The following is a 26603-nucleotide window of genomic DNA, read 5'->3' on the forward strand; positions in this document are numbered from 1 at the left end:
AATAGTTTTCTAATGATCAATTAGCCTTTTAAAATGATAAACTTGGATTAGATAACACAATGTGCCATTGGAACACAGGAGTGATGATTGCTGATAACGGGCCTCTGTACACCTATGTAGATATTCCATTAAAATGTGATGTTATTTTAATGGACAAAAAAAGTGCTTTTCTTTCCAAAACAAGACATTTCTAAGTGACCCCAAACCTTTGAACGGTAGTGTATATCTTTTTTCACATCACTGTCACTTTTCTGCTCTCTTCTTTCTCCTCTCTGCTCTCTTATTTCTCCTCTCTGCTCCCTCCCTCTTCCCAGATTAGAATGAGAATGTCTGCCAGGAACAAGGACAGCCTTCCTTCTCGTCGCTCTGTCTCCAACTCTCTCCCTCCTTTTCCTTCTCCTTCCTATGTCTCCAACCCTCTCCCTCCTCTTCCTTCGCTTCCCTCTGTCTCCAACCCTCTCCCTCCTCTTCCTTCCTTCTCATCCCTCTGTCTCCAACCCTCTCCCTTCCTTCTCTTCCCTCCGTCTCCAACTCTCTCCCTCCTCTTCCTTCCTTCTCTTCCCTCTGTTTCCAACTCTCTCCCTCCTCTTCCTTCCTTCTCATCCCTCTGTCTCAACCCTCTCCCTCCTCTTCCTTCCTTCTCTTCCCTCCATCTCCAACCCTCTCCCTCCTCTTCCTTCCTTCTCTTCCCTCCATCTCCAACCCTCTCCCTCCTCTTCCTTCTCTTCCCTCCATCTCCAACCCTCTCCCTCCTCTTCCTTCTCTTCCCTCTGTCTCCAACCCTCTCCCACCTCTTCCTTTCCTTCTCCTTCCTATTTCTCCAACCCTCTCCCTCCTCTTCCTTCCTTCTCTTCCCTCTGTCTCCAACCCTCTCCCTCCTCTTCCTTCCTTCTCATCCCTCTGTCTCCAACCCTCTCCCTCCTCTTCCTTCCTTCTCTTCCCTCCGTCTCCAACTTTCTCCCTCCTCTTCCTTCCTTCTCATCCCTCCATCTCCAACCCTCTCCCTCCTCTTCCTTCCTTCTCTTCCCTCTGTCTCCAACCCTCTCCCTCCTCTTCCTTCTCTTCCCTCTGTCTCCAACCCTCTCCCACCTCTTCCTTTCCTTATCCTTCCTATGTCTCCAACCCTCTCCCTCCTCTTCCTTCCTTCTCTTCCCTCCATCTCCAACCCTCTCCCTCCTCTTCCTTCCTTCTCTTCCCTCTGTCTCCAACCCTCTCCCTCCTCTTCCTTCCTTCTCTTCCCTCTCCCTCTTGGCCCCCAATCAAGTTGATTGATTTTACGCCTCCTCTTATCAAGAGGAGCAGGCGTCGTCAATAACAATGTTGTCTTTGAGGGGCTACGCCTCCCGTCTCACAGACAGAGACAGACAGACAGGCAAGGATCAGACATACAGACAGGGATCAGACAGTATACAGACAGACAGACAGACAGGGATCAGACAGACAGACATGCAGGGATCAGACAGTGTACAAACAGCAGACAGGCAGGGATCAGACAGCAGACATGCAGGGATCAGACAGTATACAGACAGCAGACAGGCAGGGATCAGACAGTGTACAGACAGCAGACAGGCAGGGATCAGACAGGCAGACAGATAGGCAGGGATCAGACAGACATACATACAAGCAGGGATCAGACAGACAGACAGACAGAGATCAGACAGTATACAGACAGCAGACAGGCAGGGATCAGACAGCAGACATGCAGGGATCAGACAGTATACAGACAGCAGACAGGCAGGGATCAGACAGCAGACAGGCTGGGATCAGACAGCAGACATGCAGGGATCAGACAGTATACAGACAGCAGACAGGCAGGGATCAGACAGTGTACAGACAGCAGACAGGCAGGGATCAGACAGTGTACAGACAGCAGACAGGCAGGGATCAGACAGACAGACAGACAGACAGACAGCAGACAGGCAGACAGCAGACAGGCTGGGATCAGACACAGACACAGACAGTGTACAAACAGCAGACAGGCAGGGATCAGACAGTGTACAGACAGCAGACAGGCAGGGATCAGACAGACAGACAGACAGACAGACAGACAGACAGACAGACAGACAGACAGGCAGGCAGTGTACAGACAGACAGTGTACAGGCAGGCAGTGTACAGACAGACAGTGTACAGACAGACAGTGTACAGACAGACAGACAGACAGACAGTGTACAGACAGACAGACAGACAGACAGACAGACAGACAGACAGACAGACAGGGATCAGACAGTGTACCGACAGACAGGGATCAGACAGACAGGCAGGCAGTGTACAGACAGACAGTGTACAGGCAGGCAGTGTACAGACAGACAGTGTACAGACAGACAGTGTACAGACAGACAGACAGACAGTGTACAGACAGACAGACAGACAGACAGACAGACAGACAGACAGACAGGGATCAGACAGTGTACCGACAGACAGGGATCAGACAGTGTACAGACAGACAGGAATCAGACAGTGGACAGACAGACAGGAATCAGACAGTGGACAGACAGACAGGAATCAGACAGTGTACAGACAGACAAGAATCAGACAGTGTACAGACAGACAGGAATCAGGCAGTGTACAGACAGACAGGGATCAGACAAACAGGCAGGGATCAGACAGTGTACAGACAGACAGGGATCAGACAGTATTCAGACAGACAGGGATCAGACAAACAGGCAGGGATCAGACAGTGTAGAGACAGACAGGGATCAGACAGTGTACAGACAGACAGGGATCAGGCAGTGTACAGACAGACAGGAATAAGTAGGTGTACAGACAGACAGGGATCAGACAGTGTACAGACAGACAGGGATCAGACAGTGTACCTGTAATGTACCTGTAATATATCTGTAACATGTCTGTAACATATCTGTAATATGTGTGTAATGTATCTGTAATATGTCTGTAATAAATCTATAATATATCTGTAACATGTCTGTAACATGTCTGTAATAAATCAGAGAGACAGATAGGCAGGGATCAGACAGACAGACAGACAGACAGAGATCAGACAGTATACAGACAGACAGAGAGACAGTGTACAGACAGACAGACAGACAGTGTACAGACAGACAGACAGACAGTATACAGACAGCAGACAGGCAGGGATCAGACAGCAGACATGCAGGGATCAGACAGTGTACAGACAGCAGACAGGCAGGGATCAGACAGACAGACAGACAGACAGACAGAGATCAGACAGTATACAGGCAGGGATCAGACAGACAGACAGACAGACAGACAGACAGACAGACAGTGTACAGACAGACAGTGTACAGACAGACAGACAGACAGTGTACAGACAGACAGACAGACAGACAGACAGACAGACAGACAGTGTACAGACAGGCAGGCATCAGACAGTGTACAGACAGACAGACAGACAGACAGACCGACAGTGTACAGACAGGCAGGCATCAGACAGTGTACAGACAGACAAGAATCAGACAGTGTACCGACAGACAGGGATCAGACAGTGTACAGATAGACAGGGATCAGACAGTGGACAGACAGACAAGAATCAGACAGTGTACCGACAGACAGGGATCAGACAGTGTACAGACAGACAGACAGACAGACAGACAGACAGACAGTGTACAGACAGGCAGGGATCAGACAGTGTACAGATAGACAGGGATCAGACAGTGGACAGACAGACAGGGATCAGACAGTGTACAGATAGACAGGAATCAGACAGTATTCAGACAGACAGGGATCATACAAACAGGCAGGGATCAGACAGTGTATAGATAGACAAGAATCAGACAGTGGACAGACAGACAAGAATCAGACAGTGGACAGACAGACAGGAATCAGACAGTGTACAGACAGACAAGAATCAGACAGTGTACAGACAGACAGGGATCAGACAGTATTCAGACAGACAGGGATCAGACAAACAGGCAGGGATCAGACAGTGTACAGACAGACAGGGATCTGTCTGGTTCCATACTTTTAACTTTGATTTATCCAGGTTCGTTAGACTATTTGGTATTTGTAAACATGCACAAATGTCTGTAATAAATCTATAATATATCTGTAATATGTCTGTAATGTACCTGTAATATATCTGTAATATATCTGTAATATGTCTGTAATATGTCTATAATAAATCTATAATATATCTGTAATATGTCTAACATGTCTGTGACGTGTCTGTAATGTATCTGTAATATGTCTGTAATATGTCTGTAATAAATCTATAATATATCTGTAATATGTCTGTAATAAATCTATAATATATCTGTAATATGTCTAACATGTCTGTAACGTGTCTGTAATGTATCTGTAATATGTCTGTAATATGTCTGTAATATGCCTGTAATATGTCTGTAATATGTCTGTAATAAATCTATAATATATCTTTAATATGTCTGTAATATGTCTGTAATGTACCTGTAATATATCTGTAATATATCTGTAATATGTCTGTAATATGTCTATAATAAATCTATAATATGTCTGTAATATGTCTGTAATATATCTGTAATATATCTATAATATATCTGTAATATGTCTGTAACATGTCTGTAACATGTCTGTAATGTACCTGTAATATATCTGTAATATGTCTGTAATATGTCTGTAATAAATCTATAATATATCTGTAATATGTCTGTAATATGTCTGTAATATGTCTGTAATATGTCTGTAATATATCTATAATATATCTGTAATATGTCTGTAACGTGTCTGTAATTTATCTGTAATATGTCTGTAATAAATGTATAATATATCTGTAATATGTCTATAATATGTCTGTAATATGTCTGTAATAAATCTATAATATGTCTGTAATATGCCTGTAATATGTCTGTAATATGTCTGTAATAAATCTATAATATATCTTTAATATGTCTGTAATATGTCTGTAATAAATCTATAATATATCTTTAATATGTCTGTAATATGTCTGTAATAAATCTATAATATATCTGTAACATGTCTGTAAGGTATCTGTAATATGTCTGTAATATGTCTGTAATATATCTGTAATATATCTATAATATATCTGTAATATGTCTGTAACATGTCTGTAACATGTCTGTAATGTACCTGTAATATATCTGTAATATGTCTGTAATATGTCTGTAATAAATCTATAATATATCTGTAATATGTCTGTAATATGTCTGTAATATGTCTGTAATATATCTATAATATATCTGTAATATGTCTGTAACGTGTCTGTAATATATCTGTTATCTGTAATATGTCTGTAATAAATGTATAATATATCTGTAATATGTCTATAATATGTCTGTAATATGTCTGTAATAAATCTATAATATGTCTGTAATATGTCTGTAATATGCCTGTAATATGTCTGTAATATGTCTGTAATAAATCTATAATATATCTTTAATATGTCTGTAATATGTCTGTAATAAATCTATAATATATATTTAATATGTCTGTAATATGTCTGTAATAAATCTATAATATATCTGTAACATGTCTGTAAGGTATCTGTAATATGTCTGTAATATGTCTGTAATAAATCTATAATATATCTGTAATATGTCTGTAATAAATCTATAATATATCTGTAATATGTCTAACATGTCTGTAACGTGTCTGTAATGTATCTGTAATATGTCTGTAATATGTCTGTAATATGTCTGTAATAAATCTATAATATATCTGTAACATGCCTGTAACGTGTCTGTAATGTATCTGTAATATATCTGTAACATGTCTGTAATGTACCTGTAATATATCTGTAATATGTCTGTAATATGTCTATAATATATCTGTAATATGTCTGTAACATGTCTGTAACGTGTCTGTAATATATCTGTAATATGTCTGTAATATGTCTGTAATAAATGTATAATATGTCTGTAACATGTCTGTAATATATCTGTAATAAATCTATAATAAATCTATAATATATCTGTAATATGTCTAACATGTCTGTGACGTGTCTGTAATATGTCTGTAACATGTCTGTAAGGTATCTGTAATATGTCTGTAATAAATCTATAATATATCTGTAATATGTCTGTAACATGTCTGTAGCGTATCTGTAATGTATCTGTAATATGTCTGTAACATGTCTGTATTATACCATCATGGTGTAGGTTAGGTCCTGCTGTTGCTGCGTGTCTTAGTGGCTCTGTAGTTAGGGGCTTGGGTGGCTCTGTTGTTAGGGGGTTTGTTGGTTCTGTAGTTAGGGGATTGGGTGGCTGGGTAACTGGGTGGCTCTGTAGTTATGGGGTTGGGTGGCTGGGTAACTGGGTGGCTCTGTAGTTATGGGGTTGGGTGGCAGGGTAACTGGGTGGCTCTGTAGTTATTTGGGGTTGGGTGGCTCTGTAGTTAGGGGATTGGGTGGCTGGGTAACTGGGTGGCTCTGTAGTTATGGGGTTGGGTGGCAGGGTAACTGGGTGGCTCTGTAGTTAGGGGGTTGGGTGGCTCTGTAGTTAGGGGCTTGGGTGGCTCTGTAGTTAGGGGGTTGGGTGGCTCTGTATTTAGGGGGTTGGGTGGCTCTGTAGTTAGGGGATTGGGTGGCTGGGTAACTGGGTGGCTCTGTAGTTATGGGGTTGGGTGGCAGGGTAACTGGGTGGCTCTGTAGTTAGGGGGTTGGGTGGCTCTGTAGTTAGGGGGTTGGGTGGCTCTGTAGTTCGGGGATTGGGTGGCTGGGTAACTGGGTGGCTCTGTAGTTAGGGGATTGGGTGGCTGGCTCTGTAGTTATGGGGTTGGGTGGCTGGTAACTGATGGCTCTGTAGTTAGGGGGTTGGGTGGCTCTGTAGTTTGGGTGGCTGGGTAACTGGGTGGCTCTGTAGTTGGGTGGCTCTGTATTTAGGGGTTGGGTGGCTCTTAGTTGGGGATTGGGTGGCTGGGTAACTGGGTGGCTCTGTAGTTATGGGGTTGGGTGGCAGGGTAACTGGGTGGCTCTGTAGTTAGGGGTTGGGTGGCTCTAGTTAGGGGCTTGGGTGGCTTTAGTTAGGGGGTTGGGTGGCTCTGTAGTTAGGGGATTGGGTGGCTGGGTGGCTCTGTAGTTAGGGGATTGGGTGGCTGGGTAACTGGGTGGCTCTGTAGTTATGGGGTTGGGTGGCTGGGTAACTGATGGCTCTGTAGTTAGGGGGCTGGGTGGCTGGGTAACTGGGTGGCTCTGTAGTTAGGGGGTTGGGTGGCTCTGTATTTAGGGGGTTGGGTGGCTGGGTAACTGAGTGGCTCTGTAGTTAGGGGTTTGGGTGGCTCTGTAGTTAGGGGGTTGGGTAGCTGGGTTACTGGGTGGCTCTGTAGTTAGGGGGTTGGGTGGCTCTGTATTTAGGGGGTTGGGTGGCTCTGTAGTTAGGGGGCTGGGTGGCTGGGTAACTGGGTGGCTCTGTAGTTAGGGGGCTGGGTGGCCGGGTAACTGGGTGGCTCTGTAGTTAGGCGGCTGGGTGGCTCTGTAGTTAGGGGGCTGGGTGGCTCTGTAGTTAGGGGGCTGGTTGGCTCTGTAGTTAAGGGGCTGGGTGGCTCTGTAGTTAGGGGGCTGGGTGGCTCTGTAGTTAGGGGGCTGGTTGGCTCTGTAGTTAAGGGGCTGGGTGGCTCTGTAGTTAAGGGGCTGGGTGGCTGGGTAACTGGGTGGCTCTGTAGTTAGGGGGCTGGGTGGCTCTGTAGTTAAGGGGCTGGGTGGCTGGGTAACTGGGTGGCTCTGTAGTAAGGGGGCTGGGTGCATGGCTGGGTGCACGGCTGGATGGCTCAGGAGCCTGGCCTTGCATGGTTTCATATTTGGTGCTATCGATCACAGGTAATTGCTTCGTCCTCCTCGCCTCACTGTTCAAAGCCCTGAGCCCTCAAAGGCCTGATGATGGATGGAGGGATGGAGGGATGGTTGCCTTCTCTCCTCTGCCAATGGGGGGCGTTGTTTTACTGGATGGCAGGTATAGCTAAACCAGCACCAGAAATAACTAAAGGACAGAGAAAAATACTTTTTTGGCAAACCCAGTTTAGTGAAATCTGGTTTACACCAGAGTGGTGCTTGTTCCTATTCATTTCTAAGAAACAAATGATGATTGTTATTACAATGCAAATATTGTGTAATGAATTGGTAAATCACCATTTACTATGCAATTGTAATATAAAGTGCAGTTGATTGATGGGAACATAATCCCCCATCTAAAAGTAGCCTTGACCTCCCAGTACAGTTCATCACCCTCACTGTTCTACCAACCTCTCTCCAAAGTCAGGACCAAACAACTCATTAGTATGTCCCTCACAAACTGGATCTTATAACTCATGAATAAATAATATCTGCCATGGAAACAAATTATCAGAGAGAGAGAGAGAGAGAGAGAGAGAGAGAGAGAGAGAGAGAGAGAGAGAGAGAGAGAGAGAGAGAGAGAGAGAGAGAGAGAGAGAGATCCTACTGACCTACACAGGGAGGTGGCCATTACAATTATACAGCAATAACAATATAGAGGAACAATGCCATAATCAGCGCCATGCACAGTTTGGTCCAGCCAGACCTGTCGCTCTCCACCTCAACCCCCCCCCTCTCTCTTTCTCTCCACCTCCACCTTTCTCTCTCTCCACCCCTCTCTTCCGGTCCTGGCTGCCCGCTGGGCCATGTGTAGCTATGGAAACGGGTCTTGCCTAATTAGTGGGTGAAATATGTTACCCACGTCTCTCCATACCGTTGTGCCTGGTGTCGCTTTTCTCTACACCAGTCTTTCAGCGAGAGGCTAGATTGGCACTGTCCGTTCGCGTCTGTGGGAACCGGGACAGCTTTCTCTTTCTCTCTCTCTCTCTCTCTTTCTCTCTCTCTCTCTCTTTCTCTTTCTCTCTCTCACGGGCCCCCTCGGGTCGAGATCATTACACGGCTAATTAAGCCAGGTCAACGGGCTGGGGCTCAGAGGGACAGCGGGAGTGATTGTTACCTAGTCTAGCCCCGTCACGCCCCCAAAATGCTACTTACTCACTCCTGACTCAACACTTACTCAACCCTTACTCAAGCCTTTCTCATCCCTTACTCAAGGGCCTTCCAACCTCCTCTAACATCTCCACACTGCCTGTCCATGTCTGTATGAAGCTACATAGGCTACTTCTGTTGCTTTGTTGTCTGTATGGCGACAACCTGAAGGTCCAGTAGACCAGGGCCAAACTTGTTTGTGTCAACGACCCCGTTTGTGATAGCAAATCCATCAAGGACACCCTCATTGTCAGAACACAACTCTTACTTTAGAGGGCGATACAAATAGCATACACACAGTTTTACTATGACTTCTGCAGGATGGAACAATCAACTTTTGGGCCCTGGGAAATAACATTTTAAAGGCCCTCCTCTTGGCATCAGAGATAAAATAAATCTGTTTTAAAATGAATATCCTACATTTTTACACATTTAGCCTTGGTCAGAGAGAAAATGTTGCAGTTTTAAAGCATATTTCTTGCTATTCTACACATTTTGTGTAACGACGTTCTTCGTTTGTCGCAAGAAAGTCGGACCGAAATGCAGCGTGTTGGTTACTCATGTCTTTAATGAAACAAATGACGATACATGAAATAACTTATAAATACAAAAACAACAAACGGAACGTGAAAAACCTATACAGCCTGTCTGGTGAACACTAACACAGAGACAGGAACAATCACCCACGAAATACAAAGTGAAACCCAGGCTACCTAAATACGGTTCCCAATCAGAGACAACGAGAATCACCTGACTCTGATTGAGAACCGCCTCAGGCAGCCAAGCCTATACAACACCCCTACTCAGCCGCAATCCCAAATACTACAAAAAACCCCACTATGAAATACAACAACATAAACCCATGTCACACCCTGGCCTGACCAACGAATTAACGAAAACACAAAATACTAAGACAAAGGCGTGACATTTTGCCATGGGGTAGATTGTACCATTTGCAGATTTGAAGGTTAAATTACAGTACATTTATGTACAAAACATTTTTGGAAAAACAAAAATGGAGTAGTTTGGATCCTAATATCCTTGTTATCCCATGTTGAGCATCTAAGAGATAAGAGCATAAACTGTGGATGAACAATATTTCATTGCACCTTCCAATCTTTTACCACGGATCCTGTGTCCAAAACATGTTTAATCTGTCCATTCAATATTCATTCAAAAGTAATGACAAGTACAAAAAAGTCATATTAAAAAAAACATACAGATGAAGTCGAAAGTTTACATACACATTAGCCTTAGTCAAATACATTTAAACTCAGTTTTTCACAATTCATGACATTTAATCCTTGTAAAAATTCCCTGTTTTAGGTCAGTTATGATCACCACTTTATTTTAAGAATGTGAAATGTCAGAATAATAGTATAGAGAATGATTTATTTCAGCTTATATTGCGTTCATCACATTTCCAGTGGGTCATAAGTTTACATACACTCAATTAGTATTTGGTAGCTGTAACGGCGTTCTTCGTTTGTCGAAAGAGAGTCGGACCGAAATGCAGCGTGTTGGTTACTCATGTTTTTTAATGAAACAAAAATGACGATACAAATACAAAACAACAAAACGGAACGTGAAACCTAATTACAGCCTATCTGGTGAAACTACACAGAGACAGGAACAATCACCCACGAAATACAAAGTGAAACCCAGGCTACCTAACTACAGTTCCCAATCAGAGACAACGAGAATCACCTGACTCTGATTGAGAACCGCCTCAGGCAGCCAATCCTATGCAACACCCCAAACCCATGTCACACCCTGGCCTGACCAACTAATTAACGAAAACACAAAATACTAAGACCAAGGCGTGACAGAACCCCCCCCCCCCTAAGGTGCGGACACCCGGACGCACCTCAAAACCATAGGGAGGGTCCGGGTGGGCGTCTGTCCATGGTGGCGGTTCCGGCTCGGGATGTGGACCCCACTCCATAAATGTCATAGTTCCTCCCCTTCGCATCCTGGGATGATCTACCCTCGCCGCCGACCATGGCCTAATAGTCATCACCCAGAACCCCACTGAACTGAGGAGCAGCTCGTGACTGAGGGGCAGCTCGGGACTGAGGCAGCTCGGGACTGAGGGGCAGCTCGGGACTGAGGGGCAGCTCGGGACTGAGGGGAAGCTCAGGACTGAGGGGCAGCTCGGGACTGAGGGGCAGCTCGGGACTGAGGGGCAGCTCGGGACTGAGGGGCAGCCCAGTACTGAGAGGAAGCCCAGCACTGAGAGGAAGCCCAGTACTGAGATGAAGCCCAGCCAGGCAGTTGAATCCGGCAGATCCTGGCTGACTGGCGGATCTGGAAGAGTCTGGTTGACTAGCGGATCTGGAAGAGTCTGGTTGACTAGCAGATCTGGAAGAGTCTGGTTGACTGGCAGATCTGGAAGAGTCTGGTTGACTGGCAGATCTGGAAGAGTCTGGCTGAATGGCAGATCTGGAAGAGTCTGGCTGATTGGCAGATCTGGAAGAGTCTGGCAGACTGGCAGATCTGGAAGAGTCTGGCAGACTGGCAGATCTGGAAGAGTCTGGCTGACTGGCAGATCTGGAAGAGTCTGGCTGACTGGCAGATCTGGAAGAGTCTGGCTGACTGGCAGATCTGGAAGAGTCTGGCTGACTGGCAGATCTGTAAGCGTCTGGCTGACTGGCGGATCCTGGCAGAATGATGGCTCTGGCTGCTTTATGCTGACTGACTGCTCTGGCTGCTCCATGCTGACTGGCGGCTCTGGCTGCTCCATGCTGACTGGCGGCTCTGGCTGCTCCATGCTGACTGGCGGCTCTGGCTGCTCCATGCAGATTGACAGCTCTGGCGGCTTCTTGCAGACTGACAGCTCTGGCTGCTGCATGCAGACTAACAGCTCTGGCAGCTCCTTGCAGACTGGCAGCTCCTTGCAGACTGGCAGCTCCATGCAGACTGGCAGCTCCTTGCAGACTGGCTTCATGGCATTTGGCTCGACGCTCAATCTAGCCCGGCCGATACGCGGAGCTGAAATATACCGCACCGGGCTATGCACCCGCACTGGGGACACCGTGCGCACCACTGCATAACACGGTGCCTGCCCGGTCTCTCTAGCCCCCCGGTAAGCACAGGGAGTTTGCGCAGGTCTCCTACCTGGCGTAGCCATACTCCCTGAAAGCCCCCCCCAAGAAATTTTTGGGGCTGATTCCCGGGCTTCCATCCACGTCGCCGTGCTGCCTCCTCATACCAGCGCCTCTCCGCTTTAGCCGCCTCTAGTTCCTCCTTGGGGCGGCGATATCCACCAGGCTGAGCCCAGGGTCCTTTTCCGTCCAGTTCTTCCTCCCATGTCCAATTCTCCAAGTGGTGCAGCCTCTCCCACTGAAGCTGCTTCTGTTGCCTCTTTTGTGGCTCCTGCCTGTTAACACGCTGCTCGGTCCGTGTGTGGTGGGTGATTCTGTAACGGCGTTCTTCGTTTGTCGAAAGAGAGTCGGACCGAAATGCAGCGTGTTGGTTACTCATGTTTTTTAATGAAACAAAAATGACGATACAAATACAAAACAACAAAACGGAACGTAAAACCTAATTACAGCCTGTGGCAAACCTCTTCAAGGTTAGGAGCGTTTGTCACAAACTAAGTGGTAAACTGTCACCAAATCACCCAAGAATGAAAGTTCTTTCGAACAGGACAGTACCTGTGTGTTTGTTTCTTCGTCCTGGTCCACCCAGGCCGTAGGCGAGGTCAAGGATAGCAGGGTTCGGTACACGAATCGGGTTCTCGGTAGGTCCAGGTCCAAACGCCAACAGGTAAGTCCAAAACAGTCCAGCTCATACACGGTAAATACAGCCAATCTCTATTGTCTCTTTCTCTATTGTTCATAGATCCTTCCAGCACTCTCTTCTCCTCTTCCTGGTTTTTCTTGACCCTTTATCTGTGGGTTGGCTCCACCTTCTGAGGGTTCCCCGACCAGTTTTGGTGGTCGGCCATTTTATGAACTGTAGTTCTGACAGGGGTGGCCATTTTATGAACTGTAGTTCTGACAGGGGTGACCATTTTAGTGATCGGGCAGAGCCCGTTTATTAGTTCTGCTCTCACATATCATTTACCACTTGACCCCCTTCTTTGCCACAAGCCTATCTGGTGAAACTACACAGAGACAGGAACAATCACCCACGAAATACAAAGTGAAACCCAGGCTACCTAAATACGGTTCCCAATCAGAGACAACGAGAATCACCTGACTCTGATTGAGAACCGCCTCAGGCAGCCAAACCTATGCAACACCCCTACTCAGCCGCAATCCCAATAACTAAAAAAAAACACTACGAAATACAACAACATAAACCCTTGTCACACCCTGGCCTGACCAACTAATTAACGAAAAAACAAAATACTAAGACCATGGCGTGACAGTAGCATTGCCTTTAAATTGTTTAACTTGGGTCAAACGTTTCAGGTAGCCTTTCACAAGCTTCCCACAATAAGTTGGGTGAATTTTGGCCCATTCCTCCTGACAGAGCTGGTGTAACTGAATCAGGTTTGTAGGCCTCCTTGCTGGCACACACCTTTTCAGTTCTGCCCACAAATGTTCTATAGGATTGAGGTCAGGGCTTTGTGATGGCCACTCCAATACCTTGACTATGTTGTCCTTAAGTCATTTTGCCACAACTTTGGAAGTATGCTTGGGGTCATTGTCCATTTGGAAGACCCATTTGCAACCAAGCTTTAACTTCCTAACTGATGTCTTGAGATGTTGCTCCAATATATCCACATCATTTTCCTCCCTCGTGATGCCATCTATTTTGTGAAGTGCACCAGTTCCTCCTGCAGCAAAGCACCCCCACAACATGATGCTGCCACCCCGTGCTTCACTGTTGGGATGGTGTTCTTCGGCTTGCAAGCCTCTCCCTTTTTCCTCCGAGCATAACAATGGTCATTATGGCAAAACAGTTATATTTTTGTTTCATCAGACCAGAGGACATTTCTCCAAAAAGTACAATCTATGTCCCCATGTGCAGTTGCAAACTGTAGTCTGGCTTTTTCTTGGCGGGTTTGGAGTAGTGGCTTCTTCCTTGCTGAGAAGCCTTTCAGGTTATGTCGATATAGGACTTGTTTTACTGTGGATATAGATACTTTTTTATCTGTTTCCTCCAGCATCTTCACAAGGTCCTTTGCTGTTGTTCTGGGATTGATTTGCACTTTTCACACCAAAGTACGTTCATCTTTAGGAGACAGAACAGATGTCCTTCCTGAGCGGTATGACGCCTGCATGGTCCCATGGTGTTTTACTTGCGTACTATTGTTTGTGCAGATGAACGTGGTACTTTCGGGCATTTGGAAATTGCTCCCAAGGATGAACCAGACTTGTGGAGGTCTACAATTTTTTTCTGAGGTCTTGGCTGATTTATTTTGTTTTTCCCATGATGTCAAGCAAAGAGGCACTGAGTTTGAAGGTAGGCCTTTAAATACATCCACACGTACACCTCCAATTGACTCAAGTTATGTCAATTAGCCTATCAGAAGCTTCTAAAGCCATGACATCATTTTCTGGAATTTTCCAAGCTGTTTAAAGGCACAGTCAACTTAGTGTATGTCAGCTTCTGACCCACTGGAATTGTGATGCAGTGAATCACAAGTGAAATAATCTGTCTGTAAACAATTTTTGGAAACATTGCATGTGTCATGCACAAAGTAGATGTCCTAACCGACTTGCCAAAACTATAGTTTGTTAACAAGAAATTTGTGGAGTGGTTGAAAAACAAGTTTTAATGACTCCAACCTTTCTGTAAACTTCCGACTTCAGCTTTATGTTGAGATCTGGCAGCAGGCCCCCAGAGGTCTGTAGACGCCAGTAGTCTACACTATGTGCTCCACACTGAGCGCTTGAGAGTTCATTCATTTTTGACTATTCATAAATGTAAGAAATTACTTACCAATTGTGCTTGGCCGCACACAGTTGAGGCCAGGACAGGATGCATATCCCACCTGCGCTGCCTGCATGCTCAGTCTGACTGAAACAAAGAAAAAGAGGATGATGAGCATGTGTTGAGAGAGAGGAGTAAGAGAGACAGAGAGAGAGAAAGGCAAGAGAGAGAGAGAGAGAGAGGGAGGGAGAGACAGAGACAGAGACTCACAGAAACCGTGAGAGAGACAGAGAGAAAAAGGACCTCCATCCCAGTACAGGGTCTTCCCCCCTCCTAAACATTTGCACCTGGCCCCGGTGCTCTCTTGGCACACTCCACCAGAAACCTCCAGCAGATGTTCTTCCTCCTTTGTGGCTCTGCTCCTCTTCAGGACTAAACACTGGGTCGCTTCTCTCCTCCTGAACGCTCCTCCTCAGGAGATAACCACAATTATTCTCCTCTCTTTTCTTCTTCTTCACCTCCCCAAAATGAAGGGTTGTTGGGGCGCCCAGTTAGGACACGGGGAAGTCTCTCTGGCGCCGCTAATTGCTTGTGATTAGACATTTTAATTACCAGGTGCTGAGAGTAACCCCCCTTCCCCCGACAACCCTCTCTAACCCCACAACCCCCACCCGTCTCCACACCCCCCAACCCCCACCCCTCTCTTCCACCCCTCTCTTCCACCCTTACTATTGAATGTTTTTCTCGTCTTTCCATCACATCCTGTAGCAGTTGACATCTGACCTGAGTGGATATTGGTGTGTTTAGGAAGAACAGTTTTGTGGCATATGCTCTATTTCAATTCTGTTTCATTTAACCTTTATTCAACCTTTGAGATGACAGAGATTTGACAAAAACATAATTGCGGTGGAATCCAGGAGGACCCTATTGAAAGCACCCTCTTTGACTGACATGCTAGAACAGTGGCCAGGTTGAGGGGTTAGTTAGCTGTATATGCAGTCTGTCTGGACCTCAAAGATATACAATCTCTTCTTTCTTTTAATCATCATGGGTATTTTGTATCTCCAAGCAGTCAGTCTGTACTGAATATTCAATGTTGAGCGTTGTTTCCCAAAGAGCCCCTCATCCATCCGTTTCAGGAAGAGAAACAGCTAGAAAGAGAGGGGAACAGAGAGCAAGGCCACGGCATCTGAGGCCACAACCTTTTCTCTCCTGTTGCCCTGAAAGAAGAAGTGGCTGAAGAACAACAGGAGCGACAGAGAGGATCGATGAGAGGTGGAGGAGGAGAGGTTCTGAACTCATTAGCCAGGAAATCCAGACTTCTAAATGTGACTTTAGCAGCATAATACAAGACATTGATGGCCCAGACACGATGACACTGTTTACTAACCTTGCACATATTTTACATTCATATCTAGTTGTTGTGATTGGAGAGGCATGTTGAGCTATTTCCCTCTATTCATGCCAGGTTTCACCGCTTTTAATTGAAGACAAAGGCCTGGATCTTTTCTCTCTCTCGCTCTCTCCATCGCTCCCTCGCTCTTTCGTGTCTCTGCCTTCTCAAGGTTGAATCTCTGCATCTGTCGAGGATGAACGTTCCCCAACACCCCTCCCACACACAGCCGACATTTCTCTTCGCACCCACAATATCATAAAGACTTCTGTTTGTACTGGAGGAGATGCCAAACCAGAGAAGGTCTCTATCGATTGATCTGCTAGCAACCTTGGACAGTGCATTCAGTATCCACTCATCGATCCAGTACTCTCTTGAGTGATGTAGCGAGGATGTGGAGAGGGAGAGAGAGAGAGAGAGAGGGAGAGAGAGAGACTTTACAGAGCTCTGGAGGACTTAAGATGTGCCAGTCTAGAGACACAATGGCTGAATTCAGCTGAGATCCAGTAGAGGTTATCCTAGCATAAATCTAGTTTGTTGCCATCTTAGACAATATATCAGGGCTCCATATCCATGGCTACGATGATGTAAAGATGTATCTATACTGTAGATTGTGTGGTTTAGGGGATAGATCAGCTATGACATTAGCAGATAGAATTGGAGACACTACCAGCATCATATTTTAATCCCCCTTTTTATATATATTTTGATTTGTCTTATTATGCCCATGTAGACTGTGTTTACGTGTGTGTGTGTGTTTACGTGTGTGTGTGTGTTTACGTGTGTGTTTACGTGTGTGTTTATGTGTGTGTGTGTGTGTGTGTGTGCGCGTGTGGGTGTGCGTGCGTGCGTGTGTGTGTGTGTGTGTGTGTGTGTGTGTGTGTGCGTGTGCGTGCGTGCGTGCGTGCGTGCGTGCGTGCGTGTGTGTGTGTGTGTGTGTGTGTGTGGGGGGGGGGGGGTGATTGTTGTAGTCGTGGTGGTGAGGGGTAACAGGCTATTGTCCAGACGACAGTCACTGATACCTCTGATAATTCAGTTTGTTGTCTGTCTGGGCAGCGGGCAGCAGGCAGCCAGCGCTGGGGAATAAGGAAGGAATAAAGGAGGGAGGAGAATGAGGGCAGGAGGTGGGAGGGTCCTGAAGGTGCCTATAGCCCAGGGACAGCCACACAGCAACCAGACATTGGCCGAGCATTCCTCCATTCCCAGTCACTCGATCCAAGATGAAAGTTCCTCCTCCTTCCGTTCTTACGGGCGGCCTGCAGCAGAGACACTTACTGAGCCATGATGGACAGGAGAGGATTAGGAGAACAATACAGCTGAATTAAAGGTTTTGACTTCGGGACCATTGATAAGGCCCACGCCCTCTAGCAGAGCCTTTAAGTTGTCATGGTGGATCACTGTGACACGAAACACAGGTGACTGTGAGGCTGGAGTGGTTCAGAGCAGGAGGTTAAGGGCTGACCTGGGAACTAGACCAGGTCTGTGGTTAGACAGTGTAGTTAGTACGCTAGTTCATGTTAGTTTCATTTAGAAATATTACACACAATGCTTTATCAGTTAACTCCTGTTCATGATCCAAATAATTCTTTCCATTATGTCCCTCTTAACCAAATCATCCACATCACCTTGTTAACTATGAACCCAAATCACATCTAGAAAAACTGAGGCTGTGCATTCCAAATGTGAGCTTATTCCCTATCTAGTGCACTACAGATGACCAGGGCCCATAGGCAATAGGGTGTCATTTGTGACACAGCTAGGGTAAACACAGGTCGTGCTAGCATCAGCTAGGGTAAACACAGGCCGTGTTAGCATCAGCTAGGGTAAACACAGGTCTTGTTAGCATCAGCTAGGGTAAACACAGGTTGTGTTAACATCAGCTAGGGTAAACACAGGTCGTGTTAGCATCAGCTAGGGTAAACACAGGTTGTGTTAGCATCAGCTAGGGTAAACACAGGTTGTGTTAGCATCAGCTAGGGTGAACACAGGTCCTGTTAGCATCAACTAGGGTAAACACAGGTCCTGTTAGCATCAGCTAGGGTAAACACATGTCCTGTTAGCATCAGCTAGGGTAAACACAGGTCCTGTTAGCCTCAGCTAGGGTAAACAAAGGTCCTGTTAGCATCAACTAGGGTAAACACAGGTCTTGTTAGCATCAACTAGGGTAAACACAGGTCTTGTTAGCATCCCAGTTTGGTACCTCTACATTCTAGTTACAGGATTAGTTCCTCTACATGCTAGTTACAGAGAGGACAGAGAGAGAGGTGGAAGATAAAGGAGAGAGAGAGAGACAGAGATAGATGGAAGATAAAGAAGAGAGAGGACAGAGAGAGAGAGAGGTGGAAGATAAAGGAGAGAGAGGACAAAGAGAGAGAGAGACGTGGAAGATAAATGAGAGAGAGAGCACAAAGAGAGAGAGGTGGAAGATAAAGGAGAGAGAGAGGACAAAGAGAGAGAGGTGGACGTTAAAGGAGAGAGAGGACAAAGAGAGAGAGAGAGGTGGAAGATAAAGGAGAGAGAGTACAAAGAGAGGTGGAAGATAAAGGAGAGAGAGGACAAAGAGAGGTGGAAGATAAAGGAGAGAGAGGACAAAGAGAGGTGGAAGATAAAGGAGAGAGAGGACAAAGAGAGGTGGAAGATAAAGGAGAGAGAGGACAAAGAGAGAGAGAGAGAGAGAGATAGAGGTGTAAGATAAAGGAGAGAGAGGACAAAGAGAGAGAGAGAGGTGGAAGATAAAGGAGAGAGAGAGGACAAAGAGAGAGAGGTGGAAGATAAAGGAGAGAGAGAGGACAAAGAGAGAGAGGTGGATGTTAAAGGAGAGAGAGGACAAAGAGAGAGAGAGAGGTGGAAGATAAAGGAGAGAGAGGACAAAGAGAGGTGGAAGATAAAGGAGAGAGAGGACAAAGAGAGGTGGAAGATAAAGGAGAGAGAGGACAAAGAGAGGTGGAAGATAAAGGAGAGAGAGGACAAAGAGAGGTGGAAGATAAAGGAGAGAGAGGACAAAGAGAGAGAGAGAGAGAGAGAGAGAGATAGAGGTGTAAGATAAAGGAGAGAGAGGACAAAGAGAGGTGGAAGATAAAGGAGAGAGAGGACAAAGAGAGAGAGAGAGAGAGAGGTGGAAGATAAAGGAGAGAGAAGACAAAGAGAGAGAGGTGGAAGATAAAGGAGAGAGAGGACAAAGAGAGGTGGAAGATAAAGGAGAGAGAGGACAAAGAGAGAGATAGGTGGAAGATAAAGGAGAGAGAGGACAAAGAGAGAGAGAGAGAGAGAGAGAGAGAGAGAGGTGGAAGATAAAGGAGAGAGAGGACAAACAGAGAGAGAGAGGTGGAAGATAAAGGAGAGAGAGGACAAAGAGAGAGAGAGAGGTGGAAGATAAAGGAGAGAGAGGACAAAGAGAGGTGGAAGATAAAGGAGAGAGAGGACAAAGAGAGAGAGAGAGGTGGAAGATAAAGGAGAGAGAGGACAAAGAGAGGTGGAAGATAAAGGAGAGAGGACAAAGAGAGAGAGGTGGAAGATAAAGGAGAGAGAGGACAAAGAGAGAGAGAGGTGGAAGATAAAGGAGAGAGAGAGGACAAAGAGAGAGAGGTGGACGATAAAGTAGAGAGAGGACAAAGAGAGAGAGAGGTGGAAGATAAAGGAGAGAGAGGACAAAGAGAGGTGGAAGATAAAGGAGAGAGAGGACAAAGAGAGGTGGAAGATAAAGGAGAGAGAGGACAAAGAGAGAGAGAGAGAGAGAGAGAGAGAGAGAGAGAGAGAGAGAGAGAGAGAGAGAGGTGTAAGATAAAGGAGAGAGAGGACAAAGAGAGGTGGAAGATAAAGGAGAGAGAGGACAAAGAGAGAGAGAGAGGTGGAAGATAAAGGAGAGAGAGGACAAAGAGAGAGAGGTGGAAGATAAAGGAGAGAGAGGACAAAGAGAGGTGGAAGATAAAGGAGAGAGAGGACAAAGAGAGAGAGAGAGGTGGAAGATAAAGGAGATAGAGGACAAAGAGAGAGAGAGAGAGAGAGAGGTGGAAGATAAAGGAGAGAGAGGACAAAGAGAGAGAGAGAGGTGGAAGATAAAGGAGAGAGAGGACAAAGCGAGAGAGAGAGAGAGAGAGAGAGGTGGAAGATAAAGGAGAGAGAGGACAAAGAGAGAGAGAGAGGTGGAAGATAAAGGAGAGAGAGGACAAAGAGAGAGAGAGAGAGAGGTGGAAGATAAAGGAGAGAGAGGACAAAGAGAGAGAGAGAGGTGGAAGATAAAGGAGAGAGAGGACAAAGAGAAAGAGAGAGAGAGAGGTGGAAGATAAAGGAGAGAGAGGACAGAGAGAGAGAGAGGTGGAAGATAAAGGAGAGAGAGGACAAAGAGAGAGAGAGAGAGAGAGAGGTGGAAGATAAAGGAGAGAGAGGACAAAGAGAGAGAGAGAGGTGGAAGATAAAGGAGAGAGAGGACATAGAGAGCAGGGTGTGTAAGTGAGAGAGAGAATAACACTGAGTGGGGTATAGAGTATATTGTTGAGCAACAAGAGCTAAGAGGGCCAGTTTCCTGCAGGGCGGCTGTGTGTCTCAGTGCTAACCTGCTGGGAGGGAGAACGGCTTTATCTAGTCCCATCAGCAGCACGGTGAATATGAGCCTGTTGAAGTTTGGCCTTGTAAATAGTGTCGGCGGTTTGGTGCCACGCCGATCCCCGCGCAGATCCCCACCAGCTTGAACACGATCCACCGCCCAGCCCGAGCCCACGGGATTGACTTACAGCTGATTGACAGGCCTTGGCCCCGGTCCCAGGGCCACAGCAGGAACTCTGGGATACCTGGTCTGGTGAGGCCAATCACCATCAAATGTCATGCAAGTCAGGCAGGTAAACCTCAGATTAAACAACTCACCGGAAACAACAGAACGTTTTATATGAAATTTATTACACAAATAAATACTGTAGTTGAAGAGTGACTAAATCAACAAATCCAAGTGAATGAAACTGCGATATAACCTAACATAAACATGTCAGTTAAACATTGGTGAGGAGGTCTTTGTCCCTTTATAAGTATTAGAATTGATAACCACACTAAATAAAGCCTAAGAGTATAAAACCCCTTTCTTCACTCTCTCTTTACAACCTGGCCTCTAGCTCATTAGATGGAGTGGGCTGTAGTTAGCCTCGCCACCCCCGATGCCCTGATAACGTGAGTTTATCTGAGCCGTCGATCAGGCAATTAATCGTGGTGGAACAACAGAACCCAGTAAAGCCAAGCGGCGGTCCTACCATCGAACAATAACACCGTCAACTGGGAGCGCTTAATGAGAAGGAGGTATGGGTACTTAACGTACATACACATAGGTCATATTTATCACTAATTAGGAAGTGTAATGATTAACTTTAAAGTTAATGTAATCACCACTCCTTTGTGTTGATGTATTGATGTAGGATCTAGGCCTAGTGCAGGTCCAAGTAATCGCTAACTAAGTCCTCTTTGTCGGTTGGACCAACCTTTTGTTTTTCAGAAAAAGAATGGATGCATGGCCTCCAGTACCTTTCAGGTCTTAATCACAGGAGGCTGCTGATGGGAGGACGGCTCATAATAATGTCTGGAACGGAGCGAATGGAATGGCATCAAACACATAGAAACCATGTGGTTGATGTATATGATACCATTCCACTGATTCCACTCCAGTCATTACCACGAGCCCATCCTCCCCGATTAAGGTGCCACCAGCCTCCTGTGGTCCTAATTTATATCTAGAAGGTAAATGTACTAAATTAACTTTCTTTAATCTTCTTAGGAAGTCACATTGGGAGTAGAAAAATACAAAATAGCGCAGTAGAACAAAACAAGATAAACAGAAGCAGAATTAATGATTTTATTGATAGCGTTGTGTGGAATGTGACTCTTCTGGCTGTCTGTGTTAGTCAGGAAGTCACAGGGGAGTACCGGGAGGCTTTATGTTTTATCTCCAACATACATTATTGTCAGACTGTGTGTTAGTAGCACCGTGATGAGAGGAAAGTGAGGAGTTGTTTTATCTCCAACATACATTATTGTCAGGCTGTGTGTTAGTAGCACTGTGATGAGAGGAAAGTTAGGCGTTGTTTTATCACCAGCGTACACACACATTATTGTCAGACTGTGTGTTAGTAGCACCGTGATGAGAGGAAAGTGAGGAGTTGTTTTATCTCCAACATACATTATTGTCAGGCTGTGTGTTAGTAGCACTGTGATGAGAGGAAAGTGAGGCGTTGTTTTATCACCAGCGTACACACACATTATTGTCAGACTGTGTGTTAGTAGCACCGTGATGAGAGGAAAGTGAGGAGTTGTTTTATTGCACCGCTTTAGGAGTGTCTAAAAACCCCCAAGAGGAAGTCAGGAGGGAGACTTTTTCTCGACAGCTTGGAAAATAAACAGTTATCATCAGATTCAAAACAAAGATATTTCTCTTTTTCTCAGATCCAGTGTTGTGTGTAGAGAGAGAGAGAGAGAGAGAGAGAGAGAGAGAGAGAGAGAGAGAGAGAGAGAAGCCGGGGAGTTTACCCAGTCAGAGTCACTGCACTATGAAGACGCCAATTGTGGAGTAACACATCAGTCTTGACGTTGGGTGATCTATACGTTTCCACATCTGTACTGTCTCCAACTCCCTGCCCTGTTTCAATACTTTAGGTGACATCCTGTGTCGTGGTTCTCCATAGGTACATTTCGTGGGTTCTTCACTCAAGAGGGAATAGTGTTACTTCACAGCACATGGGAACTGTTACAGTGCTTTCTCTCTACCCACAGGTTCATCTCAATAGTATGAAATGGATCCTTCTGCTCGTCTCCTTTCCTTCAGGAAGAAAGAAAGAATAAAAGAAAGACAGGTTAGCGTACACTCTCACTTTTTATATTCAACTACAAAAGAGCCGTGTCATCTCTGGGCTTGGAGGCCCCACAGAGTTGAGTTGAGGTGAGACAGCCTCACTCTATCTCGCTCTCTCCCTCTTCCCTCCCTCCCATCTCATCTAGCCCTTCTATTCACCATCCACAGGAGCCAGTTTTATGCTCTCGACCTATCCACTCTATCATCTTCCCTCTGATCCATATTCTCCTGCAGTCAGATGACATTATGCAGCCAGGGCCCTCTGTCCCTCTCTCCCTTTCTCCCTCTCTCCTACCCCTCTCTCCTGTCCTCTCTCCCTCTCTCCCTTTCTCCCCTCTCTCCTGTCCTCTCTCCCTTTCTCCCTCTCTCCTGTCCTCTCTCCCTCTCTCCCTTTCTCCCTCTCTCCTACCCCTCTCTCCTGTCCTCTCTCCCTCTCTCCCTTTCTCCTTCTCTCCTACCTCTTTCTCCTGTCCTCTCTCCCCTGTTCCCCTGCTACAGTCAGGCCGACTCAGGCTGATCCATCCTGCTGTGAGCATCCCATTACACAGACTCTCCTGGCTCCTACTGCCTGTCAAACTAAAAGCTGGGGCTGCTCTGCTCCGAGGTTAAAAGGTACAAAATGATCCGGAGCCAGAGGGGAGCCGACTGTTCAGGGGCTGATTGCTGATCTATCAATTGCGGAGAGAAGAGAAGACGGTCCCTATGATAATGATGCTCGTTTAGCCTGCGATGAAGAGTACATGAGCTGCTCTCTAGTTTGGAGGAGTTTTTTATAGCTGTAAAGAGTGAGTCTGTGTGAATCAAGTCTTGTCTTGTCTTGGCTGACTTGTCTGTGAGTCTTCTGTCTGTCTGGCTGGCTGTCTGTGAGGGACAGATTGATCGGAAGGCAATCTTAGGGAAAGAGACATTGGGGTGAAATGAAAGAATACCATATATGTTATTTATTTGATCCTTTGAATCCACCTGGAGCCGATGAGGTTTCCCTGGACACAGCTGTGTACCCCAGCCAAGTAGTAGCCAGATGGACAGAGGTAATAGACGCCCTTTGAAGGTCTGAATCCTACCACACAGACTGGCTCTCAGTCTGGTCACAACAGACATCACAACAGACTTTCAAGGTGACATTCTGACGGTGTCAAAACGTTGTCTAACAGACTATCACTACAAATCACTCTTCTTCATCAGGCCACTTTGCTATAGTTTCCAGAATGTTATGGATGTTCTCTATACAACCATTCTAAGCTCTACGATAAAAGTAGATGAAACAACTCAGAGAATATTCTACCAATTTTCACAAACTCTGGGTATGCTCAGATCTGACTCCCCCACCTCCAAATATCCAGAATGTGTTTGTTGTTGAACTGTGACGGAAGTGAATGTTCCCACACTAAGAGGAACATTGTCTCCCCCAGTGAAGGAAGGAAGGCTCCTGTGGAAGTTGTTTCACAGCCTGACAGCTTCCAGTATCCCCCAGATGGATGGGAGCCAAACCCAGAGAGAGGCACAGAATCTGGGCTGCAGCAGCGGAAGCAAAGCGGTGCTGGGTGGAGGAGATGGGATCTCATTGGTGCACTAAACACAGACAGACAGAGAGTAACGAAGCCGTGTTCATTAACTTCATCTCTCTGTGCAGCACGCTGCAGATACACCCCTTTTATTAATCTGCTCAACATGTGCTGGAGTTGTGTGTATGCGTGGAAGAGAGTGTGTGTACTTGTAAATGTATGTGTGTGCCTGTGTGTTTTTAATGTCGCTCGAGTCAATGCAAAAACAAAGGTCACAACTTCGGAGAAAATGTCACTTAATTCCCTTCTCTGCACTTAGTGTGGCTGGAGGGCCGTTGGAGGCCATGAGGGGCCACTGGGCCAGGCCCTGGTAGACTGTGGGGCAGAATAATATGTCCATAATGCGTCCCTGTGGCTCCAGCATGCACTTCTCCTGGCAGCTGAGAGCCAGGCAGACCAGCACAGTGGGGGCCTATTGTCCCTGGCTCTGTGTCAGAGGCTAGGCAGGGACGCAGGGGGCCCGCTAAATTGGTACAGGAGAATAGGACTGTAGCGATCGAGACGTTGGAGTTTCAGCCACTTTCCTCAGGGAGGTCAAAAATACACTCAAATGCTCCCTCCCGAAGCCTCCTTCCTTACTTCCTTTCATGCAATATGCTTTTTTCAATGTCTGTTATGGTGGTTTCAGTGTAGCTTTTTTGTTCGATATTTTTGCATCCCGGCCAATTGAACACACACCACTTACAGAGGCCGGGAAGTGAATAACAAATCTATTCAAGAAAGCACAGTTATTGTTCATTAAGGGTGCCAGTCACAGAATTTGAATGATATTTATATGGTACCAGTAAGGACAACATACAGGATGCAGTAGTTAGTGTAAATGCTCTGACACATCATTACAAGGTAATATTTTGATCCAAAACAGATCGGGTGTTGCATGTATACTATGTATTCATTCTGTATATTCTTAAAACAACTCTGTTATTGCCATTGTCCATACATGTATAGATGAGTTGTCTATCACCACGCAGTATAGTTCTGAGGCTGGCTAGTATTTAACCTGCTGGAAAATGACCTGATGCCCCTGTCTCTCTCTGTGGCCCCCTGTGGCCCCCTGTGGCCCTGGCAGTGGCTGATCAGATGATTATTTCTGGCTGAGATAAGTGGTTGAAATGGAGCCTGGGCGGTTCAGGTAATCAAGGCTTGGGTTGGAGAATAAAGTCTTGGGGCCGGGGCACTGCTCGAGCCACGCCATGCCACCCCAGCTAGCATTACCTGTCCCCTTTCAAGCCCCATAATGATATCACAGTAACCCTAAACGGACGGGGAGAGAGGAGAAATCTGTCTGTCTGTCAAGTTCATTGTGTCAAGTTTTACAAACAGGGCCATATCCAGTTCCTTCCCTGCTGTAATAGGACGCTGCAGAGAGAGAGGGCTCCACCTATCAAGGAGGCCTGCCGGCTTGGTCTGACCCCCTTGGCCCTGGACAAGCTCTCTGACTTGTGCTGTCTGGTAACCTGTTGAGAAAACGGATGAATGATGAAATAGATGAGTAGAACAGTTTACATGACCTTACATAGACCTTATTGTAATGTCACCTCTAACAGTTTACATGACCTTACCTTATTGTGATGTCACCTCTAACAGCTTACATGACCTTACCTTATTGTGATGGGAATAAGTTGTGCGATTGTCTTGAGTAAGAGTGCTTGAAGAGGTAAAAAGAGCACGTTTGTGTGTGTGTGTGCCCGCGTGCGTGTGCGTGCACGACCACGGTGACAGGTCTCACACCGTTGGTGGTGAGACGGTGAAACCTTCCTTTCCTCTGTGTTAATTACTGTTTAGAGTAGCTCTGTTCGCTCTTCTCCACTCATGTTTATACAACCTGTTCTTCCTGCTCCCTTCATTCCCCCTCACATCTTCTCCTCCTCCTCTCTCTCCTTCCTTCTTTGTCTCCTATTGCTGGTAGGAAATCAGCAAGGCTTGCTCCCCTCTGCCAGCACTGTCTAATCCTTTCCCCAAAGCACCTTAGCAACGCTGGGAATTTGGAGATGCTAAAAAAACACCCATGTACTTCTCATTGGGCTTCCATTGGCAGCAATGGAGGAACCACTAATACATCTTCAAATGGTTTTTAAGGCATTTCTAAACACTCTGCTGTTGTG

General features: G+C 46.0%; 1 long non-coding RNA gene across 1 annotated transcript in view; it reads right to left on the reverse strand.

Annotated features, from left to right (window-relative positions):
- Positions 1–21909: 21909 nt before the first annotated feature.
- LOC135543023 (uncharacterized) overlaps positions 21910–26603 on the reverse strand; it is a 35910-nt gene continuing 31216 nt past the window's right edge. Inside the window, exons 2-3 of the long non-coding RNA XR_010456172.1 lie at positions 24263–24505; positions 21910–22900 (exon numbers count right to left, since the gene is read on the reverse strand). This is a non-coding gene — a long non-coding RNA (uncharacterized LOC135543023). The remainder of the gene's footprint in view (positions 22901–24262; positions 24506–26603) is intronic.

This window comes from Oncorhynchus masou, chromosome 7, assembly GCF_036934945.1.
Source record: "Oncorhynchus masou masou isolate Uvic2021 chromosome 7, UVic_Omas_1.1, whole genome shotgun sequence".
Lineage (NCBI taxonomy): Eukaryota > Metazoa > Chordata > Actinopteri > Salmoniformes > Salmonidae > Oncorhynchus > Oncorhynchus masou.